The sequence below is a fragment of the Seriola aureovittata genome, chromosome 3 (assembly GCF_021018895.1).
Source record: "Seriola aureovittata isolate HTS-2021-v1 ecotype China chromosome 3, ASM2101889v1, whole genome shotgun sequence".
NCBI classification, from domain to species: Eukaryota; Metazoa; Chordata; class Actinopteri; order Carangiformes; family Carangidae; genus Seriola; species Seriola aureovittata.
This window is the reverse complement of record NC_079366.1, coordinates 16,210,651-16,231,754: the sequence shown is the minus strand read 5'-3', so window position 1 is coordinate 16,231,754 and position 21,104 is coordinate 16,210,651. Positions and strand designations below refer to the sequence as shown.

General features: G+C 40.5%; 1 protein-coding gene across 1 annotated transcript in view; it reads left to right on the top strand.

Annotated features, from left to right (window-relative positions):
- Positions 1–21,104, top strand: part of ptprdb (protein tyrosine phosphatase receptor type Db) — a 146,833-nt gene that overhangs the window by 6,576 nt on the left and 119,153 nt on the right. The window contains exon 3 of the mRNA XM_056371532.1: positions 19,503–19,528. The gene's annotated coding sequence lies outside the window, so the exon portion shown is untranslated. The remainder of the gene's footprint in view (positions 1–19,502; positions 19,529–21,104) is intronic.

Below are 21,104 nucleotides of genomic sequence, written 5' to 3'. Positions count from 1 at the left end.
ACACAAATTGTACGTCATATGCAATGGTGGAAAAGTTTAATAGAAATCAATATTTCAAGAGTGAAAAAGGTGGGCAACCAAAATTCAGCATGCTAAGTGTGTACAGTCTTCCTGCTGTTTCCGTTTACGAGTGCATCATGCAGGAGAAAACGCTTCAGTACGTGTGGTAATCAAGGGAAGATTGTGTTTGTATGAGTGAGCGGTTGGATATCACTACTTTATCAGAGAGTAATCTGTTTGCACTGGTTCAAATTGTTCCCTCTTGACTAGGGATCGACCGATTATCGGCCGGGCCGATTATCGCCGCCGATATTCAGCATTTTGACGCATATCGGCATCGGCCTTTTTTAAAATTCGACAGCCGATAAGAGATCAATTTGAAACTGGGTTATTTTGGCTCTGATGCAGCCGCGTCTCTCTGTCTGCTGTCACTACTCTGTCGCCAGCATTGTCCCACCCACAGCACCATCTGATTGGTTACAAGCAGAGCCACGGTAACAGCCAATCAGCAGTGTAAGCTGTGCATGAACAGTCCTTACACACACGGTGGAGAAAGTCCGGAGAGCAAATACTTGTTTTGAAGGTAAGTTAAGGCAGCAGAGTTTCCCGAAATTGTAATAAAAATCCCAGTCCTCTACAACTCACAACTACTAGTAAGATTACTGTGAGCCCATTAACGTTATATAAACATAAGCGGCAGCTCTGCTGCTCGCAGTCCCTCCAGACGTGCCTGTTAATCACTTGAAACAAGGTTGCTGATAATATCGATATGTCCGGTTTTATTGCAGGGAAGCCCGTCGAGGTGAAGGCTGGTTAGCTTTTAGCGTAACGTTAACCCATCGGTCCGCGGCTCTAGATGCTCAGCAGACTGTAGCAATGGGGAGACTGTCTGTTATGGTAGAGAATAGTGTGTGTTTGTGTGGAAGTCACATGAGAAACTCTACAACTCACGACTACTAACGTTACTGTGAGGCCCAATACGTTGGCGGCAGCTGTCTGTTCCTACGATAAACACTGATTATTAAAGTGAAGATGCTTTAGGCTATTTAGTGTTTAATCCCTTGAAACAAGGTTACTGATAATATTGATACTGAAATAGTTATAAAAGTAAGAAGTGTGTGTGAGAAAGAGAGACACAGAGAGAGAGAGAGATTGCAGGGAAGCACGTTGAGGGGATGGCTAGTGAATAGTGTGTGTGTGTGTGTGTGTGTGTGTGTGTGTGTGTGTGTGTGTGTGTGGTGTGTGTGTGTGTGTGTGTGTTGTGTGTGTGTGTGTGTGTGTGTGTGTAAGCCACATGAGAAGCTGCAGAAACTGACAGCAAGTACCGTCTGTCTGAGAGAAAACTGTAGGGCAATAATGGCTGTTTAACTACCAAGTACTTTACCTTTTTCTGTGTTGATTGAGAGATCCCAAGCAGCAGAAAATGACATATTGTTAGATGAAGTGTGTCCTGAAGCTGTATTTGATAGTTTCTTGTAGAGAGGAGCAGGATATTGCTGTTCAAGACTTAAGACATAATGTAACTGCATCATAAAGCCTACATGAACTGCATTCTTCAAACTGCAAACTTCAGGGAACTATTTATTTATTTATTTAAATTTTCAGTTAACTTTATAAGAGATGCTGCTGACCCTGGGAACTCCTTGCACTTTTTGTTTTTGTTTGAACTTAAAACAAAGATAAGTGAAAGATTAACATTTCAGTTATATTGAAATTTTGGAAAACTTTATTTACTGTAGAAAACTTTAGTGAGCTATTTATTTGTTTAAGTTTTCATTTAACTTTATAAGACATGCTGCTGAGCCTGGGAGTTCCCTGCATTTTTTGTTAGAATTTTAAAACAAAGATATCTATTGTCTAAGAAAAAAAAAACTTTAACATGTTGCAAATCTGAAAAGCTGTTAAATAAACATATGATTAAAGGCATTTGAACAAAGTTAAGAGGAATTTTTCCATTATTCCAAATTTTCACGCCAATATTTTCCCTTTTATTGCAAATAAATATCGGCTCCAAATATCGGTTATCGGCCTCCTTGACGACTAATAATCGGTATCGGTATCGGCCCTGAAAAAACCATATCGGTCGATCTCTACTCTTGACATGTCATCATTCACATACATGCACAGCACATAGTTACTTGTGTACACAGAAACACAATTACACACACATAAACTTACACACACACACACACACACACACACACACACACACACACAGACTTCCACAGCCCCTCCCCTCCTGCCCCTCCGCTTTGGCTGTTAGTCTAATTTATGAGGTGCCGTTAATTTGGCCTAAACGCTCGTTGCGAGACCTCCCTCTTCTCTCATCCCTTCATCTCTGCATCCCTCCTTCTCTCCCTCCCTCTCATCAGTCACTCGGCAGAGTAAATCAGGGGGGTGGTATTGCGCAGCAGGCAATACATAGACTGGACACCTTGACTAATATACCACTGTCCTTCTCCCTCCCTTCCTCCCTCCTTCACTCCCTGTCTATCTAACTCTGTCCATCCCTCCCTCTCTCCATCTCTCTTGCCCACTGTCTAAATCAAATTGGGCTCCTCTCCTCTCCTTTGTTTCTCTTTTAGATTAGCCTCTTCCTCATGCCTCTCTGCACCTCTGCCACTTCTCCCGTGCGTGTGTCCTGCGCATTTTCCCTCCACTCTTTTCGTTTTCCTCCACCCACTGTCTCAACACTTATGTCCTCCACCTTTCTTCCGCTACTCTCCTTCCTCACTCCCTTACCTTGCCTCGCTCCTCCTTGCCTCCTCCCCTTTTCTCCTGTTCTCATGTTTGGTGTAAATTTAGAACAGAAGGCATGAGGGGATGCTTTGTGTGTGTGTGTGTGTGTGTGTGTGTGTATGCGCATGCGCGTGTGTGTGCGTGTGCGCGCGCGCGCGTGTGTATGTGTGAGAGTGTGAGAAAGAGAAACTCTACATGAAAGCTTCTCAGACTCCCCATACAGCGCTCAGATGGGGCTGATTAAAAACCTAAAGCCTTGGTTTTCATCCACATTTAGGATTCACATAAAATCACATTCACACACTCACATGCGCTAAGTTACATACACACACACTCACATGCACACATACATTCACACACGAACACACACAAGTTTCGTCTCGTCATTATCTTCCTCTTATTCCTCTCTTTTGCTCCCTACGTCTGTTGTCCTCTCCTTTTCTCGCTCTCTCTGCCTCACTCTCTCTCAAACACAAACACTCACTGTAGTGGCTGGTTGAAGGTGATTCTTTCCGATATACTGGAAGTGAACAGAAACAACAGAAGGCATCTGAGACTCCCTCATCGCTTTACGCCACATTGTTCTCTATAATTTCATACATGGTACACACTTGGGAGCAACCCTGTGCCGTACTCACTGTACTGAACTGCCCAGTACACCTATACATCACTGTCCATCTATTCCAGCTCTCTCTCTGTGTCTCCGACTCCCCCCCCACCCCCACAGTCGTTCTGGGTTTTATGTCTATTTATTTTCTTTCTCATTTCTCATCTTTCACAACGTCACTCTCCCATCTACCGGCCCCATCTTTGTCCTTTCTCCTCTCTCGTCTTCAAATTCCCACAGCACAAAGGGCTTAGCTACTTCTCAATAAATGTAACAACATCCAACCTCCTGTTCTCTGCCCCGCATCCCAACCCCCCACCCCCTTCCCAATTGCTACCTCTCCCCCCTCTCTTCTCTCTGTCACTTCTTCCTCTCTCGCTGGGCTTCCTACTAGTGCACAGTCATACAGTCACAGTCTTACAGTCACAAGATAAAGCACGCTACCTCTGCTTTATCCCTCTGTGTATTATATAAATCCACCATGGTTATCATTAAGCAAGGAACACCTTAAAACACTGCCTCATTCTATATAAAGATCAGACTCTATGGAGCAAAGAATTGACTTAATTAGAATAGAGATAGAACCAGCCAGAAACTGGATTTTTTTAAGGACCATACCGATTTCAGAGTATATAAATATATACAATATATATAGGCTACGGTATATATACACACATTCTATATATTTGTTTAGTTATTTATGTATTTATTAAGGACCATGCCAAATACATTTATAAAATACATTTATTGCAGCAGATAGAGCTAAAAGCGAATCTTTTGATTCCGGTGATGCGCAGGCTGACAGGTTTAACAGTAGCAGACAGTTGCAGTGAATTAAAACATTTTGCCTCGGGTCAAACACAGTAAGCCATCATTATTACAGCCAAAATGTAATCACTACCCAACTATCCACCCTGACATTGGTAATCTAAAGCATACAGTAATTAAACAGTTCAGGAGAACTGAGAATTTTCCCGGTTGCCTTCCACTATTCAGGCTGTATGAACAAGTATTTTGACCAAGCTTTGCGGAGCAGAATTTTAACATAAAGCTTCTCTTCAGTGGAGGCTTTTGTTGACCTTGAGACAGCACTAAAGGTTGTTACAAAAAAAAGAAAAATCAAACATCCATCAAATTTGACTGTAAATGAAAAATGATATGTTAAATTGTAAATATAATACCACCATATTATATCTCACTACTGTATTAATAAAAACACAAACAACAAAGCAGCAGTGAATTGATTAATCTATTAGTTGATCGACAAAATTAACCAGCAACTGTTTTGATAAGCGATTAAAAGTTTTGAGTATTTAAAAAAAAAAAAAAAAAAAAATCCAAATGATTTAGTTTCTCCAATGTGATTATTTGATTGTTACCTTAATTGTAAAGTGAATATTAGTGGGTTTGGGTCATACAAATGAGATGTCATCTTGAACTGTAATCATTAGTTGCAGCCCTAAAGAAAATAAGAGGTTAAACATACATAGATACACAGTTTTGTAGGTGTTACACTCTCTATAGAACAGGAAAGGAAACCTGTGCATTTCAGTGGGAGTTCTTTTATTTGTGAGATATTGCATACTCGCCCATGCAACTGACGTATGGAATTTAATTCAGCAGTAAATGCATTCAGGTCATGTTCTTTGGGATCAGCAGCACAAATCAGGGGTTATCAGCTTCTGGCAATGCTGGCAGCCCGCTAACACAGTCAGGTAAGTGCAGAATGATGAATTGTTATTATATAAACGACTTGATCCTAACTTGATTTTCGGGGATGGCTGGACACATTCATCATTTCACAAGTGAAACACATTCAAACGAAGCATTATGAATGTGGTAATATATGGACTTACACGTGAAGAAGTGTTTTTTCACAACTGCCCGCCGACCAGGGTTCAACACTTTCAACTTAAATAATAATCAGATTCAATGACAGACATGGAAGTCGCAAATCAAGTATGAATTGGGTGCGTTCTCTTGTGTGAATCCATTATGTGGCTGTATCCCTGTGAGATCTCTGGGAGTCAGGCCAAGTGTCTCTGGCTGAGCCATCTCCATTCGCTGTGTGTCTGTTCAGTCAGCCACACAGAAGACAGATAGAACCACCAGTCTGCTCACCCCTCCAGTCGCACCAATGTAATCAGACCTCAGCAGCCATAAACTACCGGCTATGGACACTCTGCCCAGCCCGCTGTCACACACACACACACACGCACACACACACACACACACACACACACACACACACACACACACGCACGCACACACACAAACACACACCAACACAATCCCGAGTACACGGATACAGACAAATGAATTCAAGTGAAGACTCATGCACGAGGACGGATTTGCGTGCGTAAGCAGAGACACAATCTGAAAAAAACACGACTCAACTCCAGTGTGAGAGATAGCGCTTCGACATCGGCTCACACATGCACACATATCTGTACAGGCTGACACATGCATGAACACGCACGTAGCTTAAAGTGAGGCGTTGAGTGCTGAGTGGTGGTCCTCCATAAGTTGAGGCTTTCTGCCCAAGGAGCTTAGCCCAACGTGTCCCACTCCACTGGGGCAGGAAGGATGTCTTCTGGCCCAAGGGGAATCTTAATCATGCTGCTCATCCTGCCAATGTTATGTGTGTGTCTGTGTCTGTGTCTGTGTCTGTGTGTGTGTGTGTGTGTGCGTGTGTGTGTGTGTGTGTGTGTGTGCATGTGCATGGATGGACTACCGTGTACTGTGTGTGTGAGTTATGTGAAAGCTTGTGTCTTTATCTCTTTTCCTCACTGTCTCTTCCCTTCCATCACTCTTTTAGCACCTCCATCAGTGTCTGTTTCCCCCCTCACCACCGCCTGCGTCTCAGGCCATTTTGTGTCTGTTTGTCTTTTTGTTATCTTGTATCTTTTGTTCTCCTCTTCAGCAAACTAACACTCAGTGTCTCCCTCTCCCACCTCCCCGCCTTTCTTCACTCTCTCTCTCTCTCTCTCTCTCTCTCTCTCTCTCTCTCTCTCTCTTTTTCTTTTTCTCTCTCTCTCTAGCTCTGTGGTGTGAATGATGGTGTGTGACTGTGCTTTAGGAGATTTACTGCTGGATCCTGTCTCTGTCAGGTGTCGAGACGAAGGGAAAGCGATGAGGGGGGGGGCAGATGGAAGATAGAGCAGTATACAGGGAGATGAACACGGGAGAGAGTGGGGGAAATGGAATCAGAGGATGGGGAGAAAGAAAGGGATGAGAAAGAGAAATTATGGAGGAAGACCATACAATGAGATAGAGGAAGAAAAATGCAAACAGAGTGTAGAATAGAACAGGAGGCTCCCCTATGTTTTTTAAAACAGTCTCTGAATATAGTTTGACAGAATGGCTTCTATACTCAAATCTAACTTTCTCACTTTCCCTCCTTTCACTCTGTTCCTCGCCTTAACATAAAAACAAACACACAACACAACACAACACACACAAACACAAAAACACACACACACACACACACACACACAGACAGAAGTAAAAAACTTGCTCAATTACTGACACAAACAAATGAATTCATGCTGTCAGGTTCCAGGTGAAACTTACTCTCGCACTGACCAAAAACCAATTCGTTTTGTTGGATAAATGCGAAAGATTTCCCGATCTCAGATTCCAATTGAAAAACCAACTCTCTCTACAGTGAAGCGCTGTGGGCCTTTTGTGAGCGGGTTAAAGTTGTGGCTGAAGGGTCAGTGTGAGTGTGTTTAACCCACTAACAGACCATTCACACACTTTAATGGCCCCCAAGAGGACACACACATGCATCTTCAAAGACCAGGCTGCCTTAGTGTAAGGACGAACATGTACTGCCAGATGCACACAGACAACTTGTACCATACTTGTGAGGACTGTCTCTTTATTGGTGTCTTTTAACATCATCGTTCAGTAGAATATAATCAACAGGGACAGGATGCACTTATTTCATGGGTGTGGTCAATTTGATCAATGTAGCCTAATGGAACCAAATTAGATTTTAATCTTCAATCTATTTCACTTACAGCAGTTACATGGTTGACTAGAAAAAACTACAATAGTTCCAAAAATATTAGAAGACCCAGTTTAGTCAAATACAAATTCCACCTTAATTCAATGAAACATGCTGTACCTACGCTTTCAGTTGCTTCATGTAACACGCTTAAGTGCATGAATCTATATTAGCTGTGTTATCAAGAAATCGCTCATAAAGCGCCACTGCTCCTCATCCTGCATGGCCAAAAATAGCCCTGCATCAAGGGGCTGCATTGGTGTGGGCGTGTGGCTACAGGTACTGGTGAGAAGATGAGATACAAACCAGGAAGTCCAGCTTTAAAACCTTTATCACAAAACAAGACACTGTACAGCAGTTTATGCTCCTTAGAGGAAGGATTTTACAACTCTGCAAAGTTTAAACATCAGCAATAATTAGCTCCTCCGTCTAGACGCTCACGAGGTAAATAATAGAATTAGCACATTGCTACATAGCACAACATAATATAGACCGCACAGCAAAACATCTTGCGTTAACCACAGGACACAATCACCAATTTATATGAAACACAGTGTGTGTAGGATCACTTGTTTTTCCAATGTGATTTTTGATTTTTAAATGCAGCCCTGTCATCACCACAGGATGCATTTATTGTCAGGCTTGTACTCTCCATGACTGGTGTTCAGGTTCACACCATGTTAGTCTGTCAGTGACGGCAGTGCTGGCAGCAGTGTTGGCACAATCTGGACACCTCATGTCATTAAAACATGGCTCATCTTCTGAATGCTCCTGTTTACAATGAACACTATTTTCACAGATATAGTATGAGAATGGTAAATGATGGTTAAATATTTGCGTTAATACCAAAACTTTGCATTAAGTATTCATATATCAGGATAATGTGAGGACTCTCAGGCAAAGCAGAGAGCTGCAATCACAGGATCGAGTTTCCCCCAGAAAATATGAAGTTATCCACCAGTCTCACTTGGAACTCAAACACTTTCTTAAGTCAATTTATTATTTTTGATTAAGTATTCCTTTTTCTATTTTTAACAGTCCTCTCAATGTTTGTAATGAAAGCAGTTCTGCAGTTTTTTGGTTGTTTTTGGTTTAACTAAACATTACCCACAAACCGAGCCTGACATGAATCCAGCACAAATTTTAATATAGGATAAAATTGTGTATGTATCTCTGTTAGCAACAATTTAATGTTAATATGTATCTTGACATCTTTTTGTTTGTGTAAACCACCATATCCAATATGTTATCATTTTATTTTCCCTGTTGCGATGAAAAGCACGAATGTCCAAGTTAACCAGAAATCTCAAATTTGATATCACAAGGACAACCAAACAAAAACACACAGACAGAGATGTTCAACACACACACAGTAAACGTGTGTGCATGCATGAATGACTGCATCATGTGCTGTGGAGAAAGCTAGAAAACTAAAGACAGGAGATGTATTGAGAGAGAGAGAGAGAGAGAGAGCAGAAATAGAAATGGTCTGAGGCACCCATCTGTCAGAGAAAAAGAGGAGAGACTGGCTGGGAGATAGAGAGAAAGAGAACGGGGGTAAATTGACAAACTGCAAACAGCACATGGATGTACAGACACGGGCTGTGAGACAGACAGAAAAGAGAGATGGGGGGGGGTGAGCGACACAGCACAGAGACAAAGAGGAACCAGAGAGCAGACAGAGACAGAAAGAGAGTGAAAGACATCCAGGCTGAGAGAGTGACAGAGTGTAGTCCTGAGAGGGAGAGTGTGTGGGTGAATGTGAGAGCAGCGTTAGCTAACTCGTCTGTCAATCTCAATCTGTGATTGACACCTCGGGGTACAGCGCTCCCCTCTTAGCCCGCTGGCTCTTCCTGTCAGGATGTAGGGCACGGGGTCACATACACACACACACACACACATGCACATAAAACAGGCATGCACAGTCACATAAAGTGGGGATTACATACCTACTGTGTGCTTTGTGATAGACACACACATCCTTACATGGTAGGGAATATGGCGTAGATGTGTCTGCACACACATACACACTATCAGCAGACATACACACACACTTGAAGACGGGGTCTAGCAGAGGTGAGGTCTCCTGTGGGGTCCACTCTTGCTGACTGGATCTTAACCTTTGACTTATGACCTTTGACCTTTACACTGTCAGCAGTACAGCTTTCAGACAGCTTACAGACTGTATGTGAGTAGATGTGGGCATGCATGTGTGTATTTGTCTGTATATTTATGTTATGTGTATGTTTATAGGTTCATGCACATGTAGCTATTTTTTGAATGAATCCTTTTTTCTCTCTTCCCCTCTCACTTTCTTTTTCCGTGTTTTTACCCAAACAAAAAAGGAATGTCATAAAACACTGTGCATTAGCATTACCTATCACATGCATAAAATTGTATACACACATTTAAATACTCATACACACACATATCAGTGTTCTTTGATAGAGGGATGATAACAGTGTGGCCTCCGCAGTGTATCCTGACCTCTCACAGTCACTCACACTCCAGACTGAAGTGCTGTATGTATATTTTTCTGGGTCTCAGTGAGATAACAGCATTAGCGTAACAGTGTCAAAAATGTACAGTACTTTTATTCATATACATGTAATACAAGGAGGGAATTTCATTTTATTCTTCTACGTAGGGCTGTCACGATTGGGGCTGGGCAATTATCCAAAAAGGTATCAAAGCCAATATTTAGAATCTCTCACCAACTTAATCTTGCTCATGATGGTTAATTCAGTTAATACGTTCCCCAATCTGTGTGTTCATGAACTGTCCCCTTGTTAAAAATACCTTGTGTTCCATCACGTGCCCCCACCCCGTCCAACTAACGATAGTGAGCGTTCAGTCGAAGTAAAGTTGGCGATGTGGATGAAACGAGCGCAAACAGGCTATGTCCACACTGATACATTTTAGTTTTAAAATGCATCACTTTTGCTATGTTTACGAGTGGTGTCCACATTACTCTGGAGTTTTCAAGCCCCAAAAACTGAAACTTTTGAAAACACTGCTGGACCCATTTTAGTTAAAAAAAAAAGTCTGTAGTCTGGACGGGCAGAAACAAAGACTTGTGGATGCGGCCTTATCAATAACAACTACCAGTCAGTGGTGAATGCAACATTGATAGTTTAGTTTAGTTTAGTTTAGTTTTTTTATTTCGAACATGTGCGAGTAACACAACAAAGTAAACTGAAAAACAAACAAATCCAATAACAATAGTCAAAACAAAAATAATAATGTGAACACAAAAATAATAATGTGAAAAATAGTTCAATAGTTGATAGTGACAAACACTGCCAATTTGTTTAATCACATTACGCACGATCACATTGCCGAATATGAAGAGTGCATGGCTCAAATAAAGAGACAGAGACCGATAAGTGCCAAAATAATTATTCATTAATCATAATCGAGGTAAAAGTATGAAATAATCGTGATATTGATATTTGAAGTCATATTGCTGTGCCCTAGTCACAATATCAGATTTTCACTACTTGATTATCATTGCCAAAAGAATTCACAATAACAATATTATCACAATATCTGTAGAAAATTTGAAAAAATAATGTTATCAGTCAAATTCATATTTACTTTGTTTATTGTATGTTTTGTTTCTTTTTTTGGCAAAAGAATTACTTGATCTGAATATGGAGGTGGAGAGACATGTAACCATAACTCTACCAAAATGTCCAAAAAGAACAATTACACTTAATTGATGAATGGTGAAAAGGCAACCAGATAAACTGGTATCCACAAAGCCTAACATCTGCCATCATATTATCATACATGTATTATTAACGCAATATCAATATTTAATTTTTTGAATATTGTGGTTATCGTACCGATATATTGTGGCACCGCTAGTTTACATGTATGTTTTCATTCATTTGTTGACTTAAGGTTGACTTTTTTCCAAAGCATTCAGCTGAATCTCATAGTGTTTATGGAGTTGTATTATATCTCGAAATTCACTCTGAAACCGCTGTGTGTGTATATATATATATATATATATATATGTGTGTGTGTGTGTGTGTGTGTGTGTGTGTGTGTGTGTATGTGTGTGTGTGTGTACATAATCACTCCTCGTGTCCTTGCAGATATACTGTTTTTTGCCTTACAGTGTGAAGGTCAAGTGAAAACCTTAATTTATGCATGCGTATAGCTTAATACATCTATTGAAAGACAAGATCAAACCAAAGGGTAGATTTGTGCATACTTAATGAGAGATGGAATTTTTGCACAACATACTGTTTTGCTATAGAATTCAAAAAGCACAAGCATTTATATTCATGATTATTTTAAAATGTTGAAGTTCAATTTGAATTTGGAGAAAAGCCGATGCTGTTTTCTCTTGAAATCCAATTTTCTTGGATGAGTTTTACCATAAGAACTGACCTTTCTGAAATTCACCAACAACAAAATAAGTCTCCCCAACTCAGCTGCAATGACAGTTTTGAAATCACACATATTACACATTTTTTAAAATCAGTCCAGCTTATCAAATGCATTGGCAGTGGTGTGAAGACGACTGATCTGTCCAAGCAGCTGCTGTTAATGGAAGATGAGATGCGCCGATGGTTTTTACATTACATGTTGTATCCGTGAAGCTCTGGTGTCTTTTAAAAACAATATCTCATAATGCAACACATACACACTAATGAGAGGAGGTGTCCATCTGGCGCTGTGTGTGTGTGCGTGTGCGTGCGTGCGTGCGTGCGTGCGTGCGTGCGTGCGTTTGTGTGTGTGTCTCTTTAGGTTTGTGTGTGTGCATGTCTGTGCACCAGTAGGGGTTTGTGACTAATGGGGTCATTATTGATGCTGAGTCAGGATTACTGCTGATTGCGATGGTTGGATACCGACCTAACGAGTGTTCAAATATACACACTCAACACACAAGCATTCACACACATGCACATACACACTCTCCCTCTGTCTTTCTCTCTCTCTCTCTCTCTCTCACACACACACACACACACACATATACACACATTTTCATTTCTTTCAGGCTCTCATAGGTGCACTTATGCACATAAACCTCCCACATCAGCTAATAAACTTACTCACCCAGACATCTCTCACTTCACCTCTCTAGACCTCCTTTGCTCTTGTGCTTGCAAACACACACACACACACACACCCACACACACACACACACACACGTACACATGACATGCACACCATGAGCTCTATATAACCAGATAGGTGGCAGGTGTTGTGTTGAGTTACCAGTCACGTACTTATTTTTGACTGTGCTACAAATTATCCTTACACACACACACGTAGAATACGTACAATAACATACAGTACAGTGCACATGTCCATACCAGACAGGAAACTGTGTTTGGTTAGAAACAGCTGTGAGAAAAATGTACTTGGTTAAGCATAATCAGGCAAATATCAGTGAGTGATGGGTGAGCCTGAGAGATACAGTTGGTGTAAAATATATGACAAAGATATGAGCTGAGAAAATGTGAATGATTAAAATAAAACAAGATGATTTTACAGCACAGTATGTTATATACGCAGCCTTTTTATGCATAGAGTTGGCTGATAAGGTTGAAAGCAATATCAAGACACGAATAAAAATATTCTTTTCGAATATTGTGACTTCATGATGTGTCAAATGTTTGCAAAATTACATGTAAAATATAACTGATTTTCAACATTTTCTTCATTACATCAGACAAATCTCTTAAAGGGAAACTCCTTTTCTTTTTTTTTTTCTTTTTTTAATAAAGGCCAGTTTACTAGTCATGTGGGGACCCACTCAGCCTTTGAAAACAGTTGTATAATCTCCTCTGTGGCTCTGAAAGAACTTTGTCTAGTCAGAGCGAATGACCTTGATGATGTCCTCCTGCTTTGAAAACTCTGAATTTACCAGACAGGGAAAGTTTAATAAAAAGAAATGCTATTGGTTAAATCACATAAAATGTAGGTGTCACTATTTGTTTGATCGACAGCAGGGATTAAATGTCGGCATATCTGAAATGTTTCAACAGTTATTGCATGGATTGCCATGTCATTTTTGAACTGACATTCATGGTCTACAGAGAATGAATCCTACTCACTTCCGTGGTCCCTCCACTTTTCCTCAAAGTCAAAGTTTTAACTCATGTAGCAAAAACATCCCAACATCTTCCAGTTTAATTGGCGCATACTGTTTTTGCATACTGGTACTGACATTCATGGTCCTCAGATGATGCGCCCTAATGGCTTTGGTGATCCCCTGACTGCCACCAGCAGGTTGCCATTTGCAGTTGAACAATTTATGGATTTCCATGCAGATAGTCTGTAGACGTTAAAGACCTTTGTGGACTTCAGTGGTCCCTTGACGTTTCGTGTGATATGTCTCTTGTGAGTCTCCCAACTTTATCAAAGTGTTGAAGTAAATTGCTGAAATGCCCCTTTAACATTCGTAACACAAGATCTTCAGCAACGTATAACATGATATTATCACATAATCACAATGCAGGAAGTGTCTATTAACAGATTCACATACAGTTGTTGTTGTTTTTTTTTATCATAAACCACAACAGTATTTGTGTGTTAAGCAATGTGTGTGCGTGTGTGTGTCTGTCCTCTTAAACACAGACTAAATGTCAGCTTCGTGATCAACTTGCCTCAGCATCGTAAATAAGCAAACACCCATAGCAACTTCTTTCCAGACATTTAATACCACAATTAGACACTTGCCTCTGTGTTTGTGTACACATCATGTGGTTGCATCTGGTGTGTGTGTGTGTGTGCGTGTGCGTGTGCGTGTGCGTGTGCGTGTGCGTGTGTGTGTGTGTGTGTGTGTGTGTGTGTATCCTCATTAAGTCCCTCCAAGGGGGCTTCCCTCTCCGAAGTATCACAAACATGTATCTTATTGAACCCTGAGCCGATGAATATATCCATTCTTGGTTCATTAAGTTGTTAGTGTAAACCATGTGATTGACATATGGAATAATGGTAGGGATTGGAGCAGCATGTGAGTGTTTGTAATTATAAAATGTTTAGCTCTGCTGGCGTCACAATATGTCCGTGTGTTTGTTCAGCTGTGTACTATCTTTGTGTGTGTGTGTGTGTGTGTGTGTGTGTGTGTGTGTGTCTGTCTGTCTGTCTGTCTGTCAGTGTGTTTCCTGGTGTTTTGTGTTTGAGCTTCCAGGAGTGATGCTCTTTAGCACATGAATTACACACTCGGAAATGTTTATTCTCAATAACAACTCAGCGGTGTGGCCCCAGGTTTTAATCAAATGCGGCATGTGTCTGTGTGTGTATGTCTGTGTGTGTGTGTGTGTATATATGGGTGTGTTTCCAGCTCTATGTGTAATGTGACAATGTTCAGTGGTTCTGAAAGCTGCTGTAGTTTCTAAATCAAGTCCCTTATGAAGTTCTGCTGCTCCAGGCTGACCATTAACATTTCATGTCACCCTGGCTCACTCTCTGTCTTAATCCTATGGGCATGGAGCAGAAATTGCCTCTTTGAATAATCCCTTCAGTCTGCAAAAGGAGACCGCAGTGACCATGCCTTGTTTATTGAGATCTTCGATTTTTATTGTTTTTATTTTTTTATTTAAAAAAAAAAAGTTTTGGTGAGCTCAACCTTTTACTCATGAACTTTGCATTCAAGCTTAAATGTTCATTTTGCCAAACTGATTTTCATAGCGCCTATGGAGGAACAGATTTTTTGAAATCAGAGTGGAGCCGTAGGCGGAAATTTTTCTCTTAAGTTTCATCACTTTGCCAGACTTTATAGTCTCTTTCTCTCACTATGTCCTCACTCTCTTAACATTCACCACTCACTTGTCAGTTCTGAAGCGCAGCTTGCCTTAAGTATCGGGATTCAGCATGTAAGCTCATCTCATTATCCCCGTTTGTGTGTGGACGCGTGAGTGTGTGTGTATGCGCACTTCATGTATGAGTGTATAACTGACTGTGAGAGTGTGAGTGAGTGATGGGTGTGTAAGCCCCCCTCTCTTGCGCTCTGTTTGAAATAAAGCGACAGATAATCGCAGGGCTCTGGCGAGGCGAGCTCATCTGAGCGCCAATCGATACGGGTGCCATAGCTTCAAAGCAACCCTTCAAAGAGGAGAGAAATAGCCATATGCTGTACGTGCTCTGTGTGTTTGTGCGTGTGATTCTGTGTGTGTGTGTGTGTGTATATATGAGAGACGGGAGGGCAAGAGAACTAGAGTAAATGTGTGAGGAAAGAGAGAGAGAGACAGAGAGAGATTGGCAATGAGAGAACAAAAGAAGTGGAGAGACAGAGTCAGGGAGTTTCTCTGTGCAGATGAAAACTGTTTTCATTTGGTTGCAAACATTATCATATCACAGTTGACATGCAAAGTGCTTGTGATGCAACTGATGTCGCTATTTAAATTGGACAAAATCATTGTTTCGTTAGCTGGTAATCTCCTGATATTATGGCTCTGTCATCTTTTATTCAGCAAACCGGCAGCAGCTGTGGCCTTTTTTGAGAAAATGGGCTGGGAGAAGAGACACACACACACACACACACACACACATATACACACACACACAGTGAGAGAGATTTTAAAGACCGGGAGATAGTGTGTGTGGTGTGAGTGGTGTGAGTATACCAAGAGACAGTGGTAACTGTACTGGGTGCAGGAAGAAAGAGTGTGAGGATGAGAGAACGACAGAGAGAGAGAGAAAGGGAGAAGGAGGTGTATGGAGACGTGCTTGTATGTGACACTAAAAGAGGGAGAGAGATCCCCAAACCGTGCTGTGTTTAGCAGTGCCATCTCACCTTCCTCAAAGTGAAAATGAGAATATATTTTTGACTCGTTGGTGTAAAAAAACTTGTCTGGAAGTTTGTGTGTGAGTCTTAGTGTGATAGAATACATGTTTCTTTGTGCATGCAAATATGTGTGTGTGTGTGTGTGTGTGTGTGTGTGTGTGTGTGTGTGTGTGTGTGTGTGTGTGTGCATATGTTGTGAGAGAGTGTGTGTGTACAGTTGTGTGTGTGTGTGTGTGTGTGTGTGTCAGCATGTTTAATTAGCTGAGACAAGCAGGTGTAAAACAGTAATTAATGACACAACTGACTGACTTCATTATCACCACGTGAGCTTCTCATGCCGGTGAACAAACACACACACGTACACATACACATGCAGACATAGTTCACATTTACCAAACATTAAAACCAGATTCTGGATATGTGTGTGAAGGAGACGGAGTGTGTGGTTTGCTACAAATTAGTAGAGCAACAGCGAGTCGAGTAAGTGGACACAATCATCACACACGTCGCCGTGCCGCCACTCAAACACTCATTTAGTTTGCAAATGGACTCATTACTAATGAATCACAAGCTGCTTTAGAGCAGGCTGAGCACACAGTAATGGTTTGGCCATCCTCCAGAATACAGACACTACAACACACACACACACGCACACACACTGACAGAGATTGAGAGCGAGTGTCCAAAAGCCCCAATTACCTTCACATCCAATGTAAGAGAACAAGCTAGAAAGCTAATTACAAGTCCCACACATGTAGATGGGAAACATTCAGGCAGACACACACACACACACACACACACACACACACACACACACACACACACACACACACACACACACACACACACACACACACACACACACACACACACACACACACACCAATAATAGCATTTTCTTGATTTTGTCTGTGATTGTTAGTGTTTACAAATAGCGTGTTATGGCTAATATGGCTGTGTCACTGCATTATTACCATAAGTCATGATTACAACCTCTGAGTCTAACGATCTTTACTGAATCATCAATAAGACTGTATAATTTAGTGATTCCAGTTTTAGCCAGATTGATTTACACTTCAGTACTCTGCCAGGCTTGAATGAGATCAAAATGATATTAGTGGCCTCCAAATGCGCCATGTTGTCATTCAGTAAGTGGAATAAATATGTTTTTTATTTACCATTCAAGTACTATCCATCTTTTCTCATGGTGATATGCCAAGACATAAATATTGCTGATGCTCCCTCTTCGTCTGTCTCCCTGGTGAGTGAGTGAGATGGCAGTGATTGGACAGAGTAATTGGACCTAATGAATATGTCAACAGCCTGTTTCTTTCTCTCCCCCATTAAGCACAACTGGATTAGATTTACTGTGCTTACTCTAACAACTTAAAGACTCCATCAGTAGGCTACTTTCCACACACGCACTTACTCACACACACACACACACACACACACACACACACACACAGATTGGCTTAGCTCAGTGGATCAATGGCCTCTTGGTCAATGTCTCCTTTGGGAGAGTAATCTATCTGTTCCTCACTAATGAAACACTCTGCTCGCTCTGTGCGTGTGAGTGTGTGTGTGTGTGTGTGTGTGTGTGTGTGTGTGTGTGTGTGTGTGTGTGTGTGTCTGTCTGTCTGTGTGTGTGTGTCTGTGTCTGTGGGTTTGTGCACTCATGGGTTTCAGATTGTGTCTAAAGTGTATGGATATGGTTTCATGTTGTTTGTCCTTAGGTTAATTACAGTGTATTTTGTGTAAGCCACACATGTACCATAGATAATGTATCTAACATGTGCCCTCATGAAAAATTTAAAGAATAATTACCCTGACAAAACCTATATTACTGACAATATCATGCCAGTAATATGAAAAAAAAAAGCTCTTCATCTTCACCTAGTATGACAAGATTATGTCATGACTGAAGAAAACAAAAATCCTGCGGTATTGTGCGTGTGCTAGTGGCGACACAGATGTGTAACACATTTCTGTCAGCACCTTTTTAAAAAAATAGTATCCGCGTTCTTCTGACATAATTTCAGGTGAAAAAAACTGATGAATTGGTTTGTGTTCCATCTCTTTCTTAAGTAAGCTCCTTGATAAAATACCAATACTAAAAGTATGACAAACCGATGAGAGTGTAGCAACCCAAAATGGTCACAGTGAATGAATGCTTTTTAATTATAAGCATGGCCTTATGGTTGACTTGAGTGTGTATGCAACACATACATGTGCATCTCTCTGAGAAGTAACTGTGTGGTCATGTCACTCCTTACTCCTTCATTTGTAAACTTTAGGGTTTGAATTTTGGTAAAAGGTTTCAGTTGGAATTCAGTTTAGTTTGTATTAAAGTTAAGTTATTAAAGTTGGTTTATGTTTGGTCACTACCCACTCATCCTCAGGCTTTTTTTAAAATCTAAATAATGCATTATAAGTTTGCAAGAGATGCTCCATATCAGCGTTGTCCACAGTGACAAAACGTAAAATAAAAATATTACACAAGCCAAAACGTCTGAATCAATTAAGTTACATTGTGGGTTCAGACTTTTCTTCCTTTTTCTGTCCATTGGTAAAATCCTGAACTCATCATTGTTCCTTATGATCTTCTACTTAGAGTTTGAACTGCAACTTAAATACAAGTCATTGTGTTTTCAAGTTCTCTTCAAAAGCCCCTCAAAAGCAGATTTAAGAGCAGCCTCTTTTAGTTTTGTTTGTTTGTTTTTCATGATGCAACTGTCAAATGGTATTCGGTGCTGCACAAACTGTTTCACTTTGCTCCCTCATGCAGATAAACTCCTCATTCGGAGCTGTTAGTCAAACCCACCTGCTCTGGAAATGTACAAAATTTAAGATTATGATCATTTCATGGATTTCTTTACTCTAGAAATAAATTAGGTATATAATAGATCAGTTGTGATTTAATGATGATTTTCTGAAATAAATCTCTAGACTGAGCTCAGGTGATTTGCATGAATTGCAGTTTATTTTGTTGGCCGATTATATCTCCATCAGTGATTGTCTTTTGGGAAGTCTAGATTTCTAACAGGGATGACTGGGGAATTATATTGTACACGTTTGAATCTGTGTAAGAAAGAATGATATTTCAGTGTGCTTTAAAGTCCTGTGCAGTGTAGATAATTATGTGGCCTAAGACAGGGGAAAGACATGGCAGACAGGCATGCTTCCGAAATGAAATCCTTTTTAGCACCTTTTTTTTTTTATATATCTCTCTTGCCCTACGTCACACCATGCTCCTCGTGAAGTGTCTTGGAAAGTTGTTGTTCTGTAATTGCACCCTATTGTAATCTAATTCTAGTCTCTTTTTTCTCTCTCGTCCCCTCCTGTTCCTCCCTCTCTCCTCTGTCTCTTCCCTTTTTTGCTCCTTCTCTTTGCAGTTTGACGTGTTGAAGTGATTCTTAAGGTAAGAGACACTCATTTCTCAGCGTTTTCTTTTTCTTGTACTTTTTTCCTCTGATTCTCAACTAATAAAGCACAGCACGCCATCAGCACTTGGCACAGTGTGCGTATCACCAAACAATCTGCGTCCTCAAAATTTATTTGGCTCACATTCCCGCGCAATGAAACACAATAACATTGTGTTAAGATAACAAAGAGACACTCCCGAGTAGCACTCCCACTGTACTCCCCTTGTAAAGCCAATGATCAGTAATGCACAGAAGTGAATCAGCAAGACACCTTCCATAGGTAATACAGCATGTGACATTTGCATCCTGCAATTAGTTAGTATATAATTTTAATCAATAAGATATATTATAAGAGCTTCATAGCAATTCTGCATAGTACACACAAAGAGTAATAATGTACAGTAAATCCTCCAACTTAATCTGCCTGTCACAAGCTTTTATTCATAATAGGGTTTGCCTGCAAAAAAAAACAAAACAGCCTTATAGTTTTTAAAAGGCAAGGCCACGGTTATTGTTTATTTATGGATCACAGGGTTCAGCTTTACTATATCTCAAACTTATTACTTCCAGGCTGGGATGCTCTGTAATAATATCAGCAGACTCACAATACTTTCAAAAGAAAATTAAATGTGCCACAGTGCCATACAGCTGGGCCTGACCTTGCGGTTGGGCATACAGGGTGTGTGTGCAATTTATCCAGCTGGAGTGTACAGTGTGAGCATGAACACACCATGTGCTGTGCTTGCAGTGGTTTTTTTTTAATTGGTTGGAAACCTTGTATCTCCAACTGTCTTGTGATTATACACAATCTCATCTGTGTTCAACCTCCTGTGAAAATAAATTTGTATCATTTTTTTCTAGTTTCCCAAAATACAGCTGAATTATAATTCAATATTATTGTTTACATGTTTACATAAAACAAATAAAGTTATATTGTACTAAAAATATGAATAAAAATTTCAGAGGCCCTACACACCCATAACATATGGAGCCCCACAACTTCCTACTTTTTCTCCATTTGAACTATTTAACAATATTATATACTGATTTAATTACATTTTTATGTTGTCTGATACCTTTTACAATATTTTGTTGGAGGCTGCCATGATTTCCAGCAGAGGTCTAATCGACCCAAATAAGTGGAAACATGTGGGGGGTGCATGGCCCTTTAACGTTAGCACCTATGCTATTGTATTCTTCAGTGCTTCAGACTTTGTTGAATTCCAGACCTGAAGACATGAACAGAATGAATAGCTAAAGGCAACTACAGACTGCATCTTTTTTCACAAGGACGTCTCAGTGTGGTACAAACAAAAATGTTTGCCATCAGAATAACTGGAAAGATGCTATGATCACAAATCATAAAATGTTTGCTAGAGAACAATTTTTTTTTCTTTTTCTAAAGAAATTGCCTAAAGAAGTCTTTAAAGCTTTTAAGCTTCATTTGAATTTGATATACTGAGAAAACACTGTGATTCTGTAATTACTGCTGGATTTAGTTCAAATCACCCACACCTATCTCAGAACTGAGGACAAGCAGAGACTGATGCCAATCCGCCAAAGAAGTTAAGA